The sequence below is a fragment of the Gossypium hirsutum genome, chromosome A03, assembly GCF_007990345.1.
Source record: "Gossypium hirsutum isolate 1008001.06 chromosome A03, Gossypium_hirsutum_v2.1, whole genome shotgun sequence".
NCBI classification, from domain to species: Eukaryota; Viridiplantae; Streptophyta; class Magnoliopsida; order Malvales; family Malvaceae; genus Gossypium; species Gossypium hirsutum.
In genome coordinates, this window is record NC_053426.1 from 43,846,278 (window position 1) to 43,869,318 (window position 23,041).

General features: G+C 35.1%; 1 non-coding gene across 1 annotated transcript; it reads right to left on the bottom strand.

Annotated features, from left to right (window-relative positions):
• Positions 1 to 240: 240 nt before the first annotated feature.
• LOC121225744 (small nucleolar RNA R71) lies at positions 241 to 347 on the bottom strand. The gene has a single exon (XR_005923618.1). It is a non-coding gene; the product is annotated as a small nucleolar RNA R71 (small nucleolar RNA).
• Between the last annotated feature and the right edge of the window lie 22,694 nt (positions 348 to 23,041).

The following is a 23,041-nucleotide window of genomic DNA, read 5'->3' on the forward strand; positions in this document are numbered from 1 at the left end:
CAGTTTGATGGTTTGCAGGATGAGGATCCTAGCACGCACTTGGAAAATTTTCTTGAATTTTGCTATACATTCAAAATCAATGGCGTTTCTGATGATGCCATTCGTCTTCGGTTATTTCCCTTTTCACTGAGAAACAAAGTTAAACAGTGGTTGAACTCGTTACCACGAGGGTCTATCACTACTTGGGAACAAATGACCGAGAAATTTTTACTAAAATATTTTCCGTCGGCTAAAACGGCTAAATTGCGTAATGATATCTCTTCTTTTGTGCAGATGGATTTAGAAACACTTTACGATGCATGGGAGAGATACAAGGACTAACTGAGAAGGTGCCCTCACCATGGGTTACCGCTTTGGCTGCAAGTTCAAACGTTCTACAATGGTGTGAATCCCTCGACAAGACAAATGATTGATGCAGTTACTGGTGGAACCGACAACAATAAAGCACTAGAGGATGCATATGAATTTATAGAAGAGATGTCACTGAATAACTATCAGTGGCAAGTTATAAGGACAAAGCCAATGAAAACAGCCGGTGTCTATAACATCAATTCAGTCACCATGCTCTCAAATCAGGTAGAACTTCTCAATAAAAAGATTGATAGTTTTCTTGGTTCTACGCAGGTACATCCAGTAATGAGGTGTGACTCAAGCGGAGGAGGTGTGCATACAGAATATCAATCCTTCAATCCCACAACCGAAGAGGAACAAGTCAACTATATGGGTGGTAATAACTTTAGATCTCAAAATAACCCATACAGTGATACTTTTAATGCAGGTTGGAGGAACCACCCAAATTTTTCCTGGGGAGGTCAAGGAAATCCAAAGCCATAAAATCCTCAGGGTTTTCAACAGCCACCTTATCACCAGGAGAAAAAACCAAACCTTGAAGAGATGCTTTCTAAATTTATCTTAGTGTCAGAAACCCGTTTCCAAAATACCGAGACAACACTTAAGAATCAACAAGCATCGATCCAAGGACTCGAAACTCAGATAGGCCAGTTGTCCAAACTAATCTCTAAACGACCACAAGGTAGCCTACCAAGTAATACTGAACCTAATCCGAGGGAACACCTCAATGCAATTAGCACTCAAGATATGGAAGGATTCATTACACTTGAGCCAGAAATACAGCAAGAGAACGTAATGAACAAAGGACGAGAAGAGGTAAACAATAATGATCCCAAATAGGTAAGTACAAATCATGAACCTCGTGTGCCATATCCTAAAGCGATGACGAAAGACAGAATAGAAGAACAATTTGGTAAGTTTGTTAAACTCTTAAAGAAATTACATATTAACTTACCCTTTATTGAAGTTTTTTCGTAGATGCCCAACTCAGCAAAATTCTTAAAGGAACTTCTGAGCAATAAAAGGAAATTAGACGCTACATCACATGTGGAACTCAATGCAATCTGCTCAGCTATTCTAAAGAATGAGCTACCTAACAAATTGAAAGATCCAGAGAGTTTTACAATTCCTTGCTTAATTGGTAGTCTATCTGTGAATAATGCTTTAGTTGATCTGGGGGCAAGTATAAATGTTATGCCATATAAAATGTTTAAATAACTAGGTCTCGGTAAACCCAAACAGACTAGGATGAGCATACAATTGGCTGACAAAACAATTAGATTTCCTAAGGGTATTACTGAAGACGTTCTCGTTAAAATTGATAAATTTATTTACACAGTAGACTTCGTTGTCTTAGATATGGATGAGGATAACGAGGTACCTCTAATTTTAGGATGACCATTTTTAGCAACTACCAGAACCATTATTAATGTAGGCACCGGAGAGCTAACACTTCGTGCAGGTGACGACTCAGTAACACTCCAAGCACGCGACTCAGTCAAAACCTCTAAGACTCAAGATAATGTTATAAAAAATGTCGATGATAAAACTAATATTCAATTGTCCTTGCAAGAACTTCCTCGAACAAAGACAACAGAGACAATGCGCTACTATCATGAAGAGAACAAAGACGTCTATGAAGAACGAAGACTACGGATAGATGAGCTAGATGAATGGCGAGAACACAAATCGATAACACATGATAAACCGAAACTATGCAAAAACAAGCCCGATACCTCTCCTAATCAACTTCAGGTCCGCGGTATAGTCTTACTAGATGCCGTTGATCCTCACATTGTCAGTACCACACCAAATGAGGAAATCCCTCTTACGGTACTTAGTATTTTTCCATTCGGTACAGTGGAGGTGAGTCATCCCAGGTTCGGCACTTTTAAGGTAAACAACACCCATTTAAAACCTTATTTTAAAATTGACAACAGGAATGAGGAGTATGAACTCCTCGAACCACCATGATCATTCAACGGAGAGGTAAGTCGAGCTTAGACTATAAATAAGCGCTTCTTGGGAGGCAACCCAAGCACTAACATATTTTGATTTCTTTATTTTTATTTTTATTTTCTCACACTTTGAATCTTTAACTTAATCTTTTAATTGCAAAGTTTTTCAGCACACATGGCCAGGCACATGGGCGTGCCTAAAGCCGTGGCCAAATAGGGGAAGAGACACGGCCGTGCGATATGGCCGTGTTGAAGCAGGACATGATTTCCCGAAAACACGGGGTACGATAAATCCCTACGGCCGTGCGACATGGCCGTGGGTGAACTTGATAAGAACACACGGGTGTGGGAATAAAAACCCACGGGCGTGCCAGGGACAAGTCTCGATTCTGTTTCTTCGACACGGGCGTGCGACACGCCCGTGCCCTTTAGCTATGTACAAAATGCACGGGCTTGCTACCATAACACATGGGCGTGGGAGAAGCGAACAAAGCTAGGCACGGTCGTGCGACATGGCCGTGTGCCACACACACCCAAGACACACGGGAGTGGGACAGTAGCCGGGCACAACCTAAATTGAAAAATTCAAAAAATACGGGCTCACACTCAACGTACACGGGCATGGCCCTAGGCCGTGTGACCCTCCCCTATATAAACAAACCACTGTTCATCTTCTTCCCCCTTTCAAAACCCTAGCCAAAAACTCCTCCTCCCCACTCCCTAATCCTTATTCCGACCACCATTCCCAAGATTCTCACTTCCCTAACCCTCAAACCACCCTGAAATACATTCCCTTTGCATTAATCCCACTTTCCCTCAGCACTACCACCTGAGGGTGTAACACCCCTTACCCGTACCCGAGGCCCGGATAAGGTATACAAACATTAAACTAAAATACAGGCCATAAAATTTCATTCATATTTCAAAACGTTCATTCAATTACACATAGTCCCTTATTTGAGTCTACGAAGCCCAAAACATACTTTAGAAAGGGTTCGGGACTAAACTGAGAACTTACGAAAATCTTGAAAATTTCATGCTTTAAGGCTCCACACGCCCATGTCCCAAAGTCGTGTTCCATACACAGTTGAGACACATGGTCGTGTTTCTGCCTGTGTGGAATATACCTAGGCTATTTTCCAAGCTTTGGTCATCCTTAATCTCTTACACACTTATACAAAATCAAAAGCATATAACATGGTATTCATTTAATGAATAAATATTCTCAATTAAACCACAAACATAGCATTTGTATGTCATCATACATGTGTCTCTCATACTCATTTTACCTTGTTTATTATAGTACCACTTATACATTTATACAAAGATTATCATCTTACCAAATATCTTCAGCTTAATCATCAAGCATTCATATTTAAAACTAGATCATATCTTTATAAAATACCACAGTTCAGATGCGCAAAATAGCATGTTTTCCTGAAACATTTCAATTCAACTCCATACCCAACAAGCATTACATTGAGACTAGTCATATGTATATATATGTCATGATACATATCATTCTCTTTCTGTTTTCTTATAAACACATATCATTTATTTCATTATATCAATATCTCATATACCATAGTTTCCATGCATTCCAAATATATTTATTTTCCTTCTCTTCCTCTCCATTCCACATCCTTAATGTATATAGCATCCTTGTAAGTACGATTTCACAATTTACTAAGAAATTCTCACATCAAACTGTCCACATGAGTCATAGTCACTTACTTATTTATAATTCCAGCTACGGAGCTCCAAATTAAGATTTGTAAATTTCCCCTGAAACTAGACTCACATATCTTTCCGCCATAAAATTTTCATAATTTTTGGTTTAGCCAATTAGTATAGTTTATTCATTGAAATTTCCCCTATTTCACTTTCTGACAGTTCTAACCTCTCTTCACTAAAAATTAATTATCTCACAGTATAGAACTCGGATAATGTTCTTGTTGATTTATCTTGAAAATAGACTCATTAGGGATTTTAAAAATATAAGTTTAATCCTCTAATTATTTTTATCCAAATTGTTTTGATTTTCCAAAGTCAGAACAGGGGATCACGTAATCATTCTGAACCAGTCTCACAAAAACATAAATATCTCAAAATATAGAACTTTTTTTCTTGCTCTGTTTCTTTTATCTTAAAATAGACTCATTAAGATTTAATTTTATATCTCATTAAGTCTCTGATCCAATTTCTACTATTTTTGGTGATTTTTCAAAATCACATCACTGCTACTGTCCAAAACGGTTTTATTGCTAATTCACTCTTTCACACTTTCTTTGTATTAACCTCATTTAACATACATATCACAAATCATTTTCACCACATTTCATACATCACAAGTATAGGCCCATGATCACAAGGTCACCATAAAATCATCCTCATGTATAACTTACTTGTTTATAACATTACCACCTCCTGGTCACTTAATGAACACATCATTCACATAACCGAGTTCCTGCACTTATTCATCACAAAACTCACAAAGCAATACATAGAGAGTCTCCCGTTGAACACTTCGGATCAATCTTCGATACTTGGTGGTTTCAGAACATAGCTCCACCCATCATATTGTTCGGCTCTCTTGTATACATGGTGAACACTCAGTACCACCCATGTGACCTAGCCAATTTATCTTGTAGCTTTCTTGTCTACATGGTGTCCTTCACCTGGAACCACGCATGCGACCTAGCTACATATATCCCGTAGCTCTCTTGTCTACATGGTGTACACATAGTATCACCCATGCGACCTAGCTACATCATAATGTCTTGTAGCTCTCTTGTACACATGATGTGCACTCAGCACCATACATATGACCTAGCTACATACTATCTGTATCATCCAATCTTTCCGAAGGTTCAACCGGGATTTCTCTCTCTTTTCCAACAATTTCACCAATCAAGTAACTATCCACAAACATATTTCCAATATTATTATAAAATATCATAATACAAGTAATATTGATGTATTACTTACATATAAACTTACATCTCATTTAATATCAAGGCAATAACATTAAATTACACATTGCCTTATTAAAAATCATATGAACTTACAATTTCCCATAATATCCATAATCATAGAAATCACATTTATGTATGATAATTCAATGCACTTCATGTACCATAGACATATTTTTAAATCAATTCATAAACTTGGCACCATAATCATTAAATTTAACATAATTCAATTAATTCACTAAATTTAACTTTCAAATATAAATTACAGCATTATTGCAGTATTATTATCATACCAACTTACATACTTTCAACACCTCGAAAATCATAATAAATATATCAATTTTACATTGAAACATGCATAAATTAATGATACGAGTCACAAAAGCCCAAATTCTTGAAGGCGAGGCCCAATAAGCAAATTCCCAGCCCAATCAAGAAATCCATCCATACTTAGTTGAAAATCAGGCCAAATTGTCAAAGTGGCCCAAGTTGTAAAGTTTTATTTTTATTTTTATTTATTTATTTACTTAGTTTAAATTTTTATGTCAATATTCAGTCCAAGAGTCCTAGATAAAATGACCTTTGACCGAATTTCCATATTAAAATAATTAGGAGTTTTTTTTATTTTAGTTTTCTAATTAGATTAGGACTAGTTATAAGGCCTATTTAAAGGCATGGCTGTCCACCTTGTTAAACACTTATCATTATTATTAAAATTTCAGATTTGTTGAGAGCAGAATTTTCTTTGAGTTTTCTCCAAGATTTTTCTCTTGAGTTTTCTTTAGAAGTTGTTTTAACAATCTTGTGATTGTGGGAGCCATCTTCAACCTTCTTCTTGCCATTGATATTCTTTGGAGGGGAGATTAGAGCCGTTTGAAGGGAGTTGTGAGATCTTTCGAGATTTCAAGGCTTCTTAGGACTTATCTTTTAATTTCTTACTGTCAATTCTTTCTTTATTTCTACTTGTGCTAAATCATTATCTAATCTATTTTCTGTTCTTATTGTGTTTTCAGCCTTTTTCTATCTTAAGGAATCAGCCCAAAAATCCCCAATTTCTAGGGTTTTTCCATACTCTTTTTGGGTGAAATTAGATTGTCGAAATTTGGGGAAAACTATCTGGGTGTTCAATTGGGCAGAATCGCAATCTCTTCTAGGGTTTCAAGATTCCTTATTAACACTTATTTCTATTCTCTATTTGATTCTTTACTGTTTTGGGGATTTTATTTCAGATCTGAAAATTCAAAAATCTAATCTTTTAATTTTCTGTTTCGTTTCAGATCTAATTGTTTAGGGTTTTCGTAGGAGTTTCTCGTGATTTGGCAACTCGATCTTGGTCTGCGCGCAACCCCGTATCATTAATGATACGAGTCACAAAAGCCCAAATTCTTGAAGGCGAGGCCCAATAAGCAAATTCCCAGCCCAATCAAGAAATCCATCCATACTTAGTTGAAAATCAGGCCAAATTGTCAAAGTGGGCCAAGTTGTAAAGTTTTATTTTTATTTTTATTTATTTATTTACTTAGTTTAAATTTTTATGTCAATATTCAGTCCAAGAGTCCCAGATAAAATGACCTTTGACCAAATTTCCATATTAAAATAATTAGGAGTTTTTTATTTATTTTAGTTTTCTAATTAGATTAGGACTAGTTATAAGGCCTATTTAAAGGCATGGCTGTCCACCTTGTTAAACACTTATCATTATTATTAAAATTTCAGATTTGTTGAGAGCAGAATTTTCTTTGAGTTTTCTCCAAGATTTTTCTCTTGAGTTTTCTTTAGAAGTTGTTTTAACAATCTTGTGATTGTGGGAGCCATCTTCAACCTTCTTCTTGCCATTGATATTCTTTGGAGGGGAGATTAGAGCCGTTTGAAGGGAGTTGTGAGATCTTTCGAGATTTCAAGGCTTCTTAGGACTTATCTTTTAATTTCTTACTGTCAATTCTTTCTTTATTTCTACTTGTACTGAATCATTATCTAATCTATTTTCTGTTCTTATTGTGTTTTCAGCCTTTTTCTATCTTAAGGAATCAGCCCAAAAATCCCCAATTTCTAGGGTTTTTCCATACTCTTTTTGGGTGAAATTAGATTGTCGAAATTTGGGGAAAACTATCTTGGTGTTCAATTGGGCAGAATCACAATCTCCTTGAGGGTTTCAAGAACCCTAACACTTATTTCTATTCTCAATTTGATTCTTTGCTGATTTGGGGATTTTATTTCAGATCTGAAAATTCAAAAATCTAATCTTTTAATTTTTCTGTTTCATTTCGGATCTGATTGCTTAGGGTTTTCGTAGGAGTTTCCCGTGACTTGGCAACTCGATCTTGGTTCGCGCGCAACCCCGTATCATTTGGTATCAGATTTTGGGCGTTTTGGGTGTTCTTGGTTGATTTCTAAACTGATCTCTATTTTTTAAATTACAAACAGCAGTTTTACCCAGAAAAATTTTCGAAAAAAATTCATTTGAGTGGGTAAACGTTTTCTGATTGATCTGAAATTTTACATACATATTTTTGGCACTGTTATTGAATATACAAAAATATTTCCCGCAAAAAAATAAGTCGAAAAATTCAAAAAATTGAAAAAAGACGAAATCCAATAAAAAATTAAAAAAATATTCAGCGGGTTGAATTTGGTGCCCAAATTTTCCAGATCAAAAATTCAATATTTGAAGACATTCCAGATTTAATTTTGTGATTTTTTGAGATCAGGAACACCTCGAACGAAGTTGTCAAGTTACTCCGCAGTTTTTCGGGTTTTCTGTTTTCAACAATTTTTATTGATTCTTAGCTGTAGGTTTTCATTTGTTTCCTTTTTATTCTCCCTTTACAATAACTAACACCTTCTTGTTTTTTGTGTTAGTAGGATTTAAACGTGTGCCCAATTCTTCCTCGGTGCAACACGAATCAATTGGTGTCTCGTCAGTTTTTGGCATCCTAGTGCAAATTAGGATTCTTTGGTAGTTTGGTTCACACTCTCTAATTGGTTGATATAAACTCTGATAAAGAACTCACAAGATTGAATTCGACCTCATTGAGAATTTGATTTTTCTTTTTGAGTGATTAATGGTGAGGTTTGCTAACTTTTATTTTTGAGTGTTGAGTGTTTATTTTTTACAGGTTTTGAAGATGTCTAAAGGTGATAATAATGATGCACTTATGAAAGTCCAACAACAGTTAGACAGACATACTGCTGCAATCACACAAATAAATGCTACACTTCAAGCATTGAATACTACTTTGAATGAGGTACGAGTGAATCAAAAACATCAATATCGAGATCCAATTAAGGAAGATAGGGATAACCAGCCCCATAGGTGCAACCCTCAACGTGTCCCTAGAATGGATGATGATTGTCATGATCATGGACAATCATCTTTGGCAAAACCAAAGAGCGAGCAGCAACGAGAACATCTCTTTCATACTCGCTGCCACGTACAAGGTAAGCTTTGTAGAGTTATTATTGATGGTGAAAGTTGCTCGAACATAGCCAGCACGACGATGGTGGAAAAGCTTTGCTTAACCACTACCAAGCATCCACAACCTTATCAACTACAAGGGCTTAGCAACGAAGGCCAATTTAGGGTCACTCAACAAGTGCGCATCGCCTTTTCTATCGGTAAGTATCAAGACGAAGTTGTGTACGACGTAATGCCTATTCAAGCCTGTCATTTGTTGCTAGGAGAACCGTGGCAACTGGATCGAAAAGTCACTCACGATGGTCGTACCAATAGGTATTCTTTCAAGCATCAAGGAAAGAAACTCACCTTAGTGCCGCTCACTCTGGAACAAGTCCATGAGGACCAAATCAAACTGAAAAATTCTGTTAAAACAAGTGAGGAAAAAGAAAAAGAGAATGAAAAAGAGCAAAAAGAGATTGAGAGTGAAAAAGAAATTGAAGAAAGAAGAGAAAATGAATTAGAAAAAGAAACAAAAGAAAAGACGTGGAAAGGGTAGTGAGGAATGTTTCCACTAACCAAGATATGAATTTTTCTTGTGTTGCTACTTTTCAGGTTCCTGAAAGATCGAAAGATAACTTTCAACTTCAATACCTCTCAAATGAAAGACGCTTTCATACGATCAACTTAAGCAAAGATGAAATCACACTACATGATCCCGAAGGTAAGCGAGGTAAGGAAATTTTAGAAATCGAGTCCAGTGCAGATTTGAAATTTATTGATAAAACTTTTGGTGACTTAGTTCTTAAAAGATCCCCTCATTTTGATCCGATTAATTGTTACTCTTCGATTGTGGTTGATAAAGTCATTACGAAAAGAAGCGTGATTTGTTATTCTCTTGATTTACCTTGTGTAAAATCCTCGAATTTGTCCAAATCTGTTTTGGAGAATAAGGTAACGAAATTTTCCAAATTTGTTTTCAATTTATATTCGTGCCTTAAACAGTTTATGTGGTTGTACATGAAGTTTGAGTTCCATTTGACAAACGTTAACTCAACAACGAAGATTCGACTACACTATGCCCCCGATGAGCGAAGGTTTGTTTTAAATGAAAAAGGTAAAATCGACCCTTATTCTTCTGCTTATCGAGATAAGATGCTTGAAACCTTTGAAAAACTTTTGTACTCCTCGGATAGTGATAAAGATCGTGTTGATGAACACTTAGATCAAAACGTGCTTGACTGTCCTATTTTATTTATTGATGATCTATCTGTTTTGATGGTTGATAAAAAGATTCTTGTTTTTGATAATGCATGTGTGAGTGAATCTATAGACCGTCGATTAATGCATGGTATGATTATGCAACTCTGTGAACCATGTGAATCTTTTCAAATACCTACCTGTGAAGATTATGTTTACCATTTGATTTATTACTTGCAATTTATTCATGGTTTGTGGGAACAATGTGAGACGACTGAATGCCTTAAAACATGTCCATCTTTGTTTCAAATATTTGACGAGGCAGTGGTGAGTAAATTAGATTGTTTGCATGGTAATCTGAATCTGTCCATTCACATGCGTTATACCTGTTCTATTATGCTTATGATTGGACTACAAGCTTATTTCCGTTGCTATTTACTATCTCATGGCTATTCTTCTCAGTGGACTCAATTGCCATTAGTCCCGTTCGATAGAGGAAAGTCGAGTTCATTTGATTTTTCAGATTCGAGGACGAATCTTTTTGAGGAAGGGGGGAATGATACGAGTCACAAAAGCCCAAATTCTTGAAGGCGAGGCCCAATAAGCAAATTCCCAGCCCAATCAAGAAATCCATCCATACTTAGTTGAAAATCAGGCCAAATTGTCAAAGTGGGCCAAGTTGTAAAGTTTTATTTTTATTTTTATTTATTTATTTACTTAGTTTAAATTTTTATGTCAATATTCAGTCCAAGAGTCCTAGATAAAATGACCTTTGACCGAATTTCCATATTAAAATAATTAGGAGTTTTTTTTTATTTTAGTTTTCTAATTAGATTAGGACTAGTTATAAGGCCTATTTAAAGGCATGGCTGTCCACCTTGTTAAACACTTATCATTATTATTAAAATTTCAGATTTGTTGAGAGCAGAATTTTCTTTGAGTTTTCTCCAAGATTTTTCTCTTGAGTTTTCTTTAGAAGTTGTTTTAACAATCTTGTGATTGTGGGAGCCATCTTCAACCTTCTTCTTGCCATTGATATTCTTTGGAGGGGAGATTAGAGCCGTTTGAAGGGAGTTGTGAGATCTTTCGAGATTTCAAGGCTTCTTAGGACTTATCTTTTAATTTCTTACTGTCAATTCTTTCTTTATTTCTACTTGTGCTGAATCATTATCTAATCTATTTTCTGTTCTTATTGTGTTTTCAGCCTTTTTCTATCTTAAGGAATCAGCCCAAAAATCCCCAATTTCTAGGGTTTTTCCATACTCTTTTTGGGTAAAATTAGATTGTCAAAATTTGGGGAAAACTATCTTGGTGTTCAATTGGGCAGAATCACAATCTCCTTGAGGGTTTCAAGAACCCTAACACTTATTTCTATTCTCAATTTGATTCTTTGCTGATTTGGGGATTTTATTTCAGATCTGAAAATTCAAAAATCTAATCTTTTAATTTTTCTGTTTCGTTTCGGATCTGATTGTTTAGGGTTTTCGTAGGAGTTTCCCGTGACTTGGCAACTCGATCTTGGTCCGCGCGCAACCCCGTATCAATTAATCCTTATTATACATATGAACTTACCTCGATACTAAAACGACCATTTTACTAACTTTCCCAATTTTCGATTTTTCTCTCATTCTAGGTTCAAATCTCATTTTTCGGGATCTAAAAAATCATATTTTATTTATTTAATTAATGTACTATTCAAAACAGTCCTTAACTCAAACTTTTACAAAATTAAAATTTTGCCCCTAAACTTTTGCATATTTACACTTTTGCCCCTAGGCTCGGGAATTAAACTTCATCCCTTATTCTTATGTTTTATGACATGCTTATCACTTTTCCCTTATATGGAAACATCAAATTCTCACTCTAACATATACTTATGACTATTAGGTATTTTTACCGATTAAGCCCTTTTACTCGTTTTCACTCAAAACCGAGTAGCACAAGTTGTCTAACATAATTTAAAACCTCATATTATATCATAAAACAGCAAAATAAACACATTTCACCTATGGGCATTTTTCCAAATATGAACCCTAGCTTAAATTATTGCTAGAATAAGCTTAATCGAATTACCGGGATTCCAAAAACGTAAAGAACTTGAAAAACGGGGTTAGAACGGACTTACTATTGAGCTTGGAAAGCTTGAAAAACCTAGCCATGGCTTCCCCCATGATAATTTCGGCCTCCATGAAAAAGATGAGTCAATTTTGGCTTTATTTTCCCTTTTTATTTCTTTTAATTACCAAATGACCAAAATGCCCTTCCTTACTAAACTTTCAAAAATTCCATCCATGTCCAATTTTTGTCCATCACTTAGAAATTGGTCAAATTTCTATTTAAGACCTCCTAATTAATGTTTCAAAGCAATTTCATACTAGAAACTTCTAGAATGCAAGTTTTGCAACTTATTCAATTTAGTCCCTAACTTCAAATTGAGCACTTTATGCATAGAATTTCTTCATGAAATTTTCACACAATCATGCAATCATATCATAGACCTTATAATAATCATAAAATAATTATTTCTATCTCATATTTTGTAGTCCCAAAACCTCTGTTCTAACTAGACCCAATTTTGTGCTATTATAGAGGGCCCCACCGACGAGGATTATTGAATCCTCCTTTTTTATTTATTCTTATTTTTATTTTATTTATTTTATTTTAATTTTTCTTTTGATTTTTATTTTCATTTCAATTTTATTATTTTATTTTGAAAGACATATTTATATTAGTAAATTTTACTTTTTTCCATTTTCTGGTATTTCTAACAAGTAATTCCACTATGCTCTCTTCCACACCAACTCTTAATAAGCTCTTCATGATTCTACAGACTTCCAAGCAAAGCTACTAGGAATATTTTACGAAATGAGGAAAAAAAAGGGAAACAATACCTCATGAGTGCCATGTTCAATGACCCAATTTCTTCATCTAGCCAGGAACAATGGCAGCTACCACTTTCCCCGAACACTCTGGCCTTAGAATCAAGCTCCGCATCTATATAACAGGGAGTTTCACCTCCTTTCCTCTTATCATTTTCTTTATTCTGAATAATCTATCTTTGTACATTGAGGGCAACGTACATCTTAAGTGTGTAGGGGGGAGGGGTGAACATGAAACCTAACTTTTTGCATTATTCTCAAATCCCTGAATTTGGTCTTGTACTTAAGTGATTTTCTCATCATCTTGATCGAATAAATTCTGATTGATCTATAATTATTGTTGATATGTCATGAATTAGACCATGGGAATTATGCATGATTATTTGATTATAGGACATTAGAGAATCAAGCATGATAAGTTGATATTTTGAGAACTAAATTTTTTTTAGATTATTTTCCTAAATTGACGTATTATCTTGAAATCTTAAGTATACAAGAATGACATCAAAAACCCAAATTTTTGGTGAGATTTTTGAGCCTTTTGAGCATATAGCTTTCTTTCTTGCTCACTTCTTTTGTGGTTTGAGTGTGTCAACATTGAACTGTTATTCTAGAACTTGCTTCGATTATACATATCGAGATCACACGTATGATTTGATATACTGAGATGATAAAGGCACTTAGGATTTAACCCATTTACTCCATAAAAAGCCTTCCCACATAATTAAACCCTTAGAGAAACCCCTTGAGCCTACTAACCCTTTTTCATTGATTAACCCTCATCATTAACCCATTAACCCATTATTGTTGAAATCCTCCTACTTAATTTGACCCTTTTTATCGAGATTGAATTTAACATTGTTACCTCGCTATGTTCACCATTTTTTGTTACTGAATCATGAAGTATGATTTCTATATTATATCGATTTGATTTGTTCTTAAAAAAAATGTAATTCTCAGCAAGCTAAAGTTGTCATGAACTCATGTAAAACAGTTCTAGATATTTGTTTGTGGTTCAATAATTAAGTTTTTGATAGTGGGATAATATATTGAAATTATCTCGATTCTAACATTTGTCTCTTCAGCTTGTATCCATACCTGTAACCTAAACTCCGTTACAACCATGAAAAGACCTTTTGATTAGTATATCTTATCATTTACAAGTGGTGGAGATTTGATTTTCATGCAAGCCTATGGTAATAAGTTTTCATGTTAGACAATCGAGTGCTTAATCTTGAACCTTAAACACTTTGACTGATTTGAGTGAATCTTTAGTGAGGATGTCATCTCTTGTATATTTAGGACTAAAGTTAATTACTTAGAGGAAGGAGATTACCTATGATTTTATTATCAAAATATTCGATTTAGATTGTTTGAGGCTTTTAATTCCCCTATAGTTGAATTCTCACTGTATGATTTTCTGTGGAATAACTTGTAACATTATCAATAATGATTATGTGATTGAGAAGAATGAATTCTAGCAGTAAATGAGAATTTTACTTGAGGATAAGCAAATGCTTAAGTGTGGGGGTATTTGATAAACGCCAAATTATACATATCTATACCCCAAATACTTAGCATATTTATGGATGTTTATTACTAGATTTGTGGATTTTGGTGCTCTTAATCTGGTTATTTCATGTTTTGTACTCAGGAGAGCACCAAGAGTCGAAAGGAGCCAAAAATAAGATAAAAAGGGATAAAATGGACCAAATTGAGAAGATGACACGGCCTAAGCCTTGCCACACGGGTATCTTACACGCCCATGGCCTTCGAGAGTGTCGAACAGAGCTCTCACAATTCACACGGCCTGGCCATTGAGCCCACACGGCCGTGTGTAATTTAATGGATCAAACACGGCTTGATAATCACGTCACACGGCCGTGGCACATAGGCGTGTCCCTTTTTCAAAGAGTTGTATTTTACACGGAAAAGGGTACTTAGGGAGGAAGAAAGCCAATCCAAAGCCTATATAAACACCCTAAGTGTGACCTAGAAAGAGGCCGCTCTTTCTAGAACTTTTCTAGAATACAGAACCACACGCCAGGAATTACTTGAAGAAAGCCAGACGATCAATCTCAAAAGCCGGAGCTACTCTAAGACTGAAGATCTCTCTCAGAATTCCTTCAGGGGTTTTAGAGTTTTCTTTATGGTTTCTTATTTTCATACTCTTGAGATGTACTCTTATTTTATTATGAACTAAACCCCTTAGATACCTAAGGGGGATAAAACCTATGATGGATCTTGTTATTATTATCTGAACTGTGTGATAAATACTTGATTTGTTCTTAATTATGTGTTCTTAATGCTTGAGTTAATATTCCGGGTATTAATTCATGATTTGATATGCTTATGTATAGGAGGAATAGACCCTGCCTAAGAGTAGATTTGGCATAATTAAGTGGAGTTGATCGAACGCCTAGAAATAAGGTTACGAGATTTTGCCGAATTAGGGTGAAACCTAATAAGGGGATCCATAGATCGAGTTAATGCAACCTTAGAGTGTTAATTAGAGAAAAGTCCCGGTCATTCAATCTAGGGATTAGACGTTATTAGTCTTGAATAGGGATAATAACTTAACTTAGGGATCTCTACAGAACAAGTCAAGTGAATAAATCGTCCTGTTCAGAGTCAGATAACAAGTGAAATCTAGGTGGATTCCTCATTAGGTGTCATCTTTATCAATTGTTTTTCTTCAAGTCTTTTTGCAAATTTTCTCTCTGCTTTAAATAAATTAGTTAATTAGTTTAAATAATTAGTTAATTAAAACAAACCCTTTTATTCTTAGGCTAGATAATAAAAAGATAGTTATACTAGTACTTTTGGTTCCCTTGGGTACGATATCCCGATCTTGCCATTATTATACTATTGTTCGATAGGTGCACTTGCCTTTTCGTCGTGATAATAGTTAGTCTAGGTTTGATCTTCATTATAAATATTTATTACTTGTTACGAATCACGTGATCACAATTCTTCTAATTTATTCGACAGACTTTTCTTGATACCTTCCCTATTATGTCTGACCCATCTGGCCCATTTTTCCAAACCTTTTTTAAGGGTTTCCAATTTACTCAATAAATTACCTGATGTAGACCTCCAAATATTCTCCATCTCCTTAGCAAAAGATTCCTTTAACACCCACGATGCCTCGAAATGAAATCTGCCTATTATAAACCTCTTTTCAGGCTGAACCGTATGAATAAGAAGTGGACAGTGAACGAAAAAGGAATGTGGGAAATGCTGAACCAACGCATAAAGGAACATAGACATCCAATTAGCATTCGCCACTCCTCTATCAAGCCTTTCTCTATTTTTTTTTTTAGTAAATCCCCTCTTCCATGTAAACCAAACCCTAGAGTAACCAACATCCAATAATTGACATTCCTCCGAAACACCTTTAAAGGCCTCCATTCTCCTTTCATCTCTCGGAAACCCCCTAATTTTTTAGTAGCTTACATTATCTCATTAAAGTCACTGCATACTAATCATGGAAGTTCTTAAACGCAACCTAAATTTCTCAGAAACCACTACGAATCCACTTTGCTTTAGGCATACGGCGAGCCATAAAAACCAGTTAGCCTTCATTGATTTCCCACCTCATTATCAACAACTTCGACATCAATATGACTATTAGAAAAATTCCTAAGATTAATTGTAGTATCACCTTTCCATGCCAAACAAAGACCTCCTTTTGAACCATCAGCTGAGACATCAATACCATTACAAAAACCACAACTTTGTCTCACATGTTTCATCCGTATTTTGCATGGCTTAGTCTCCATAAAGAAGACTACTTGGGGATTATACATCTTCAGCATATGTCAAAGTCTTCTGATAGGTCGTAGACTCCCCAACCCATAGACATTCCAACTTATGATTTTCATTGCAACCAGTCGGCTTACCCCTTGGCAGCCGCCGATTTAAAATAGTTACTTCTCAACACTTTCATATTTCTAACTACCAAAGATCCCAAATTATCCCCTTTAATAGATTTGTCACCCTCCTTTCTAGGTCTTTTCTTCCTATCACCCCTTTCAATCACACTGCTTTCGAATCATGATCCATTTCTGACTGTCTTTGTATCTTTAATAAACCCTATCCCAACAAGATGCAAGATTCAAATCCCCTTCTAGATTTACTCTCAACATAGGATCGATTCGCCTATCCAAATCATTACCTCTAAAAGTATTCTCCCTTTTCACCCCTTCCCCATCTTCTCGCAACCACACACTACTCATTACAAGAGCTATACGAGATTGAGCTCACAGAGATAGATCCAACCCTCTCAAATATTTCATACCCTAATATCATTTTGGCCTAACAGAAAGACTCATTGTGCCCTAGCTATCCATAGAAGAAATAAAACAAGGTCAAACACTCATATTTAAAACTAATATAGGAACAAATTCTAGCAAAAAACATAATTTTTTTCTTTCTTTCAAAGGTCGTCTAACGTCCAATTGTACCCTTATATGCAAATAGGTATACAACCCATTCCCCAAATCGAACTTGTCAAACTCTAAAAAATTCCTAAAAAAAACCCCCTTATTTGACTAAAGACTCAATGAAGAAATTTGATGGAACTTCATGAATTTGAACCCAAAAAGTCACAAGAATTAGTGGCACCTTCAATAAATCTTCCCTCTCACCCAAACAACGTAACATCAAGAGGTGATTATTAAAAGTCAGGATATTACTTTCTTCGGATCAATTTCTATGAAAGAACTTGAACAAAAACCTTTTTTGCCCCATATTTGAGATTTGGACCCCTTTAACCGAATGCCATAAATTTTCCATCGTGTTTCTCATTGCCTAAAAATGAATAACGCTTGCCATCAAAAAATACCTAGCCAGACATAAATCAACAACCTCATGTACAAAATCAAGATCCATCTGTGCCTGCAATATTTCTTCCTCATCATCATCTAGTGATAGATCTGCCAACTCTTTTTCCATGATTCTACAACCCAAGACGATTTGAGAGTAGAGAACAAAAGGTAGAAAATGAAATAAGAGCAACACCGTCAAAATACCAAGAAAGAATCAATATAAAATGAACAAAAACCCAAAAACCTGCTAGAAACAGCAGATAGAGGTGTGCTAGGGTAGCAGGACTTTCTTTCTTTTCATCAACCTTAATTTCCAATTTGCTTGTGATCAATTAAAAATTAGTTATATGAGTATCTACACATATTTGACCCTTGCTTTATTTGATAACTAAAGCCTAATAACATTGTCCGTATAGATCACTTTTAGTTTGGGCTAACTTTTTACCATAATAAATAATAATTTTTTTTCTTATTATTTATGTCCATAATATTCAACAATCTCCCAAACTTGATCTCATAATTTTTCCATTTACATGTCATAATACAACCATATGAGCTTAAAAATTTACTATAATAATCACTACAACTCAACAAGGGTTCTACTTTCTCTTCCTATAAATAAATGTCACCAGTAGAGCTATTAACCCTATTTTGAGATATTGTTATTCTACCAAAAAATAGAGAGAATTTATTTTCAACTATTACATATATTTTTTCGAAATAACAATTCTATCGGTTTCTATTAAAAAGAGAGAATTTTCATTTTCACCCCAAAAGGAGAGATTTCTTCTAGTTCTGTGTTTCAATTCAATGGTTCGAGCCTATACTCGAAGCAGTTCATGGTATGAGAATGGCGGAGAAGATCATTTGTTTGAAAATCAGGACCAACAAATGTCTGCTAAGCTAAAAACACAAGTACAAATTCGATTAAAGTTTATTGTTATAAATATCACAAACTGGGTCAATTTTTTAAATTTTAATTTTTTGCTACGCAAGAAAATTATTTTGAAACTGGATTTTTTTCAAAAATTGGTATGTGAACACCAGGTTGTGTTTTGTACATGATGCAATAGGTGTTGAGTTTACGGTTATACACTCAAGATCTTCTAGTTAAGTAACTCCCCACAGAGCTCTACTTAAGTTAGAATGATGGTCAAACATTACATGATTATTAGTGCATGTAATTGCCTAAGGAAATAGGCTCATGTACTAATTCGATGGAAATGTATGTTCTTACTAGTTGATCATGATCACCCCACGGTGGCTTGATGTGGGAATTGTCATTGCAACAACTTATAAATGTTTTCAAGGTTTAATGTAAGACGCATGCATCATCTTAGTGCATACTGTAATGTTGCAACATGTGTTCAAACATTTGCTTAATATAAAAATGTTAATATATGAATATTTTATTTTCAATTTGAAAATGGCACCAACTCCCTTATTGAACATACTCACTAAAAACAAACTGAATAGAAATAACTATAAGGAATGAAAAAGGAACCTGATAATTTTCCTAAGTTTTGAGAAACTTAAAACAGTTCTTGATACTAAGTGCCCTTCAACCGCTCAAGCTAAGGCTAGAAACTGCTGGGAAGAGTTTGATGAGATAGCTCGTTGCTATATGCTAGCAAGCATGACCAATACTCTGTATAAGCAATTGGAGAGTAATAAGACAACTAAAGTGATTCTAGATGCTAGAAGACATGTTTAGAGGCCAAGCTACCTTGGCTCGACAGTCTCCTATAACTAGCTTAATGAATTCCTAGCAAAAGCATGACACTCCGGTCAAAGACCATATGATCACTCTTATGGGCTACTTTGTCGAGACCGTGGACAATGAGGTCAATATGGACCAAAACACTCAAATTGAAATAGTTTTCAAAAGCTCGTCCAAGGATTTTATTGGTTTTGGGCTGTATATAACCTTGGAAAAAAAACCTGATGCTCACACACCTCATGAAAGAGTTACAATCCTATGACTTGATGTAGAATGGTGGACAGCCAGTCCAAAAAGTAGAAGCAAATATAGTTGTCACTTCTTCCTAAAAAAAGAAGTGAAAGCAAGCTAAGAAAGGCAAGATTAAGGTCTCTGGGCCACCACAAGTGAAAAGGAAGATAACCAAAAAGCCTAAAGACTTGTCTAAGTCTAAATGTTTCTCTATAGTAAGAAAGGGCACTTCAAGGCAAACTGTAAAGAGTGAAAGGAATACCTAGCAACCAAAGGCAAAGGTATGGAACTCTTGATGATAGAAGCTTGTTTAATGGAAGATTCAATAGACCACTGGGTCATTTATTCGAGAGCTAGTAGGAATGTTTGTGTTTGTCTATAACAGCTCGAAGAGATAAAAGATCTTAAAGATAAGAGCTAATCATTATGGACTGGGAACGAGACAAGTGTGGTAACTAAATCAGTGAGGATGTACATCTTTATTTTTATCATTTTAGGAAGATTATTTTAGGAGACGTTTTCTATGTACCAAGTTTCAAAAGACATTTAATTTTAGTTGCATGTTTACATAAAGACAGCTTGACCGTGACTGTTAATAATGGAAATGCAATATTTAAAAATTGCAATCTTATCTATAATGGATGGATGTCAAATAACCTCTATTTTATCAAATCAGAGATGTACATACTGCTTGAGACTAAAATATCAAATAAAAGACTTAAAACTTTTCACTTTAATAAGGCGTACCTTTGGCATTTGAGACTTGGTCATATTAATCAAGAAAAAGTCACTAAACTTGTGAAAGATGGCATTTTAAGTTCACTTAAAGAAGTTGATCTTCTACAATGTGAATCTCACTCGAAAGGTAAGATGACTAGGCGATCTTTTAATGCAAAAGGAGCGAGGGTCGAAAAACCCTAAAACTTGTACACATTAACCTATGTGCCCCATGAGCATTAGTGCAAGAGGTTGTTACGAGTATTATGTAAATTTTATTGATGACTATTCCAGATATAGGTATGTGTATTTGATGCAACGAAAAAGTGAAACCTTCAATAAATTAAAAGAGTTTTGTGTGAAAGTGGAGAAACAATTAGGTTTACCCATAAAGACACTTTGCTTTGATCAATGTAAGGAATATTTATCTGATGAGTTCTTAAGGTCCCTCATAGAGAATGGGATTATATCCGAGTTAACTATTAAAAATGGTACATCCAATGTTAAGTTATTTGAATCTATCAATCTCTTTTTGGGGATATGTTGTGCAAACAACTTGCTATATTCTACATGATGTGTCAACAAAGGCAGCATTGAAAACCCCATATGAATTGTGGCATTTTAGGAAGCTGAATCTTAAACATTTTAAGATTTTGGAATACACTGTCCATGTATTAGATAAAGATGAAAGGAAGTTGGATAGAATTGTGCATGTCTGTAGGATATCCAAAGGAACAAAGGGTGGTTTTTTTTATAACTCGAAAGAGCAAATTATTATAGTCTAAACTCCTGGTACTTTCCTTCAAGAAAGTTACATGAATGACTTCAAACCTTGGAGTAAAGAGGCACTTAAGGAGCTTTTGGGAAATATACAAAACCCCATGGAAACAATTACAGAACTAACTCCTAATAGTAAACTTGCAAATGATTAGCAACATATGGGCTTCATCGTAGTGGGAGGGTCTCGCGTAGGCCTGAGTTCTTCCCATTTGGTTGAAGTGTTCTTAACACTAAGTCTATTAGATAGGAAAATGATGACCCACTCACATATGACAAAACAATGCAGAGTGCTAATTCCAAGCTCTGGAAAATAGCTATGAAAGCTAAGATGGACTCCATGTATTCCAACTCAATATGGGAACTTGTATACTTACCGGAAGGTATAAAACCCATAGGGTGTAAGTGGATATACAAGAGGAAAAGAAATGCGAATGGAAAAGTGGAAACTTATAAAGATAGACTTGTAGCAAAAGGTTACACACAGAAAAAAGGTACAGATTATGAAGAAGCCTTCTCTCTGGTTATCATGCTCAAGTCAATCTGCATATTACTATCCATTGTATTAACTCTTGATTATGAGATCTGGCAAATAGACGTCAAGACAACATTTTTGAACGGCTACCTTGAAAAGATCATCTACATGATGCAATCTACTAGATATATAGCCAAAGGAAATGAGCATAAAGTTTGCAAACTACTTAGATATATATATGGACTTAGGCAAACATCCCGCTCATGGAATCAAAGATTTGATCAAGAGGTTAAGACTTTTGGATTTGATCAAAGTGTAGATGAACCTTTTAATTTATAAAAGTTTAGGGGATTGAAAGATGGTCTTTCTTGTTCTATGTGTCGATGGCATTCTACCCTTTGAAAATGATGTAGGGACATTGTCATCGGTTAAAATGTGGTTAACCCAACAATTTAGCATGAAGAACTTAGGAGAAACTAATTTTGTTCTAGGTATTTGAATCTTAAGGGATCGAAAGAAGAAAGTGATAGCACAATCTTAAGCTTCATACATAGACAAGATATTGGAGCGTTATGCAATAACCAATTCGAAGAAGGAAAATTAACCTTCCATAATGAGTTTTCATGTCTCTTTAGAGGACTATACTAAGACAGTGGAAAAAAGAGAAAAGATGAGAAAGGTTCCTTATGCTTCGGTAGTAAGAAGTATCATGTATGCTATGTTAGCACACACCTAGATATCTATTTTGTAATGGGGTTGGTAAGTCGATATCCGGCGAATCCAAGACCAAGGCACTAGTAAGAAGTTGAGCATATACTCAAGTATTTACAGAGAACGAGTGATTATATGCTTGTGTATTCCGAAAGAGATCTTAATCTTATTTGATATACTGATTCTGATTTCAAAACATGTCAGGATTCGAGAAATCTGACATCGGGCTATATTTTATCCTAGACGGCGGGTCCATAGTGTGAATAAGTGTCAAGTAGGGTTGCAGTACTAAGTTCACTATAAAGGACTGAATATGAGGTCTAGAAAAAGCTATGTAATAGTGTGGATATAGTGGGAGACTACTGGATATAGTGCCCTAAGTGTAGTATTTTCGTCTAAATACACTTGTAATTTTTCGAACAGATTAGTTAATAAAATTATTCATGAATTACATTAATACTTTGTATATTTTCCTCACATGTTTTTTGTATGCAAAGCAAAATAGAAGTAAATGTTGCTTAGTGGTTGTCTAATGTTTAACTAATACTAAGCGGTATTACGTGGTCAGATTGTAATACAAAAAGACAACTTACATTAGTAGATGAACCTAAACATGTCTTTAGACTAATCTAAAATGAGCAAACTGATTGAAAGACTAATATGCCGTCTACCAAGTCCAATTATGGAGATGCTTTTTCTTGGGCATCAGAGCGGACGAATCCCAGAAGATAGAGAGATAGATGTGATTGACTGTATTGATAGTACATCAGACTAGACCCAAGCAGAATAGATCCTGAATCCATTTATTGATTTATTCACTTGTGAAG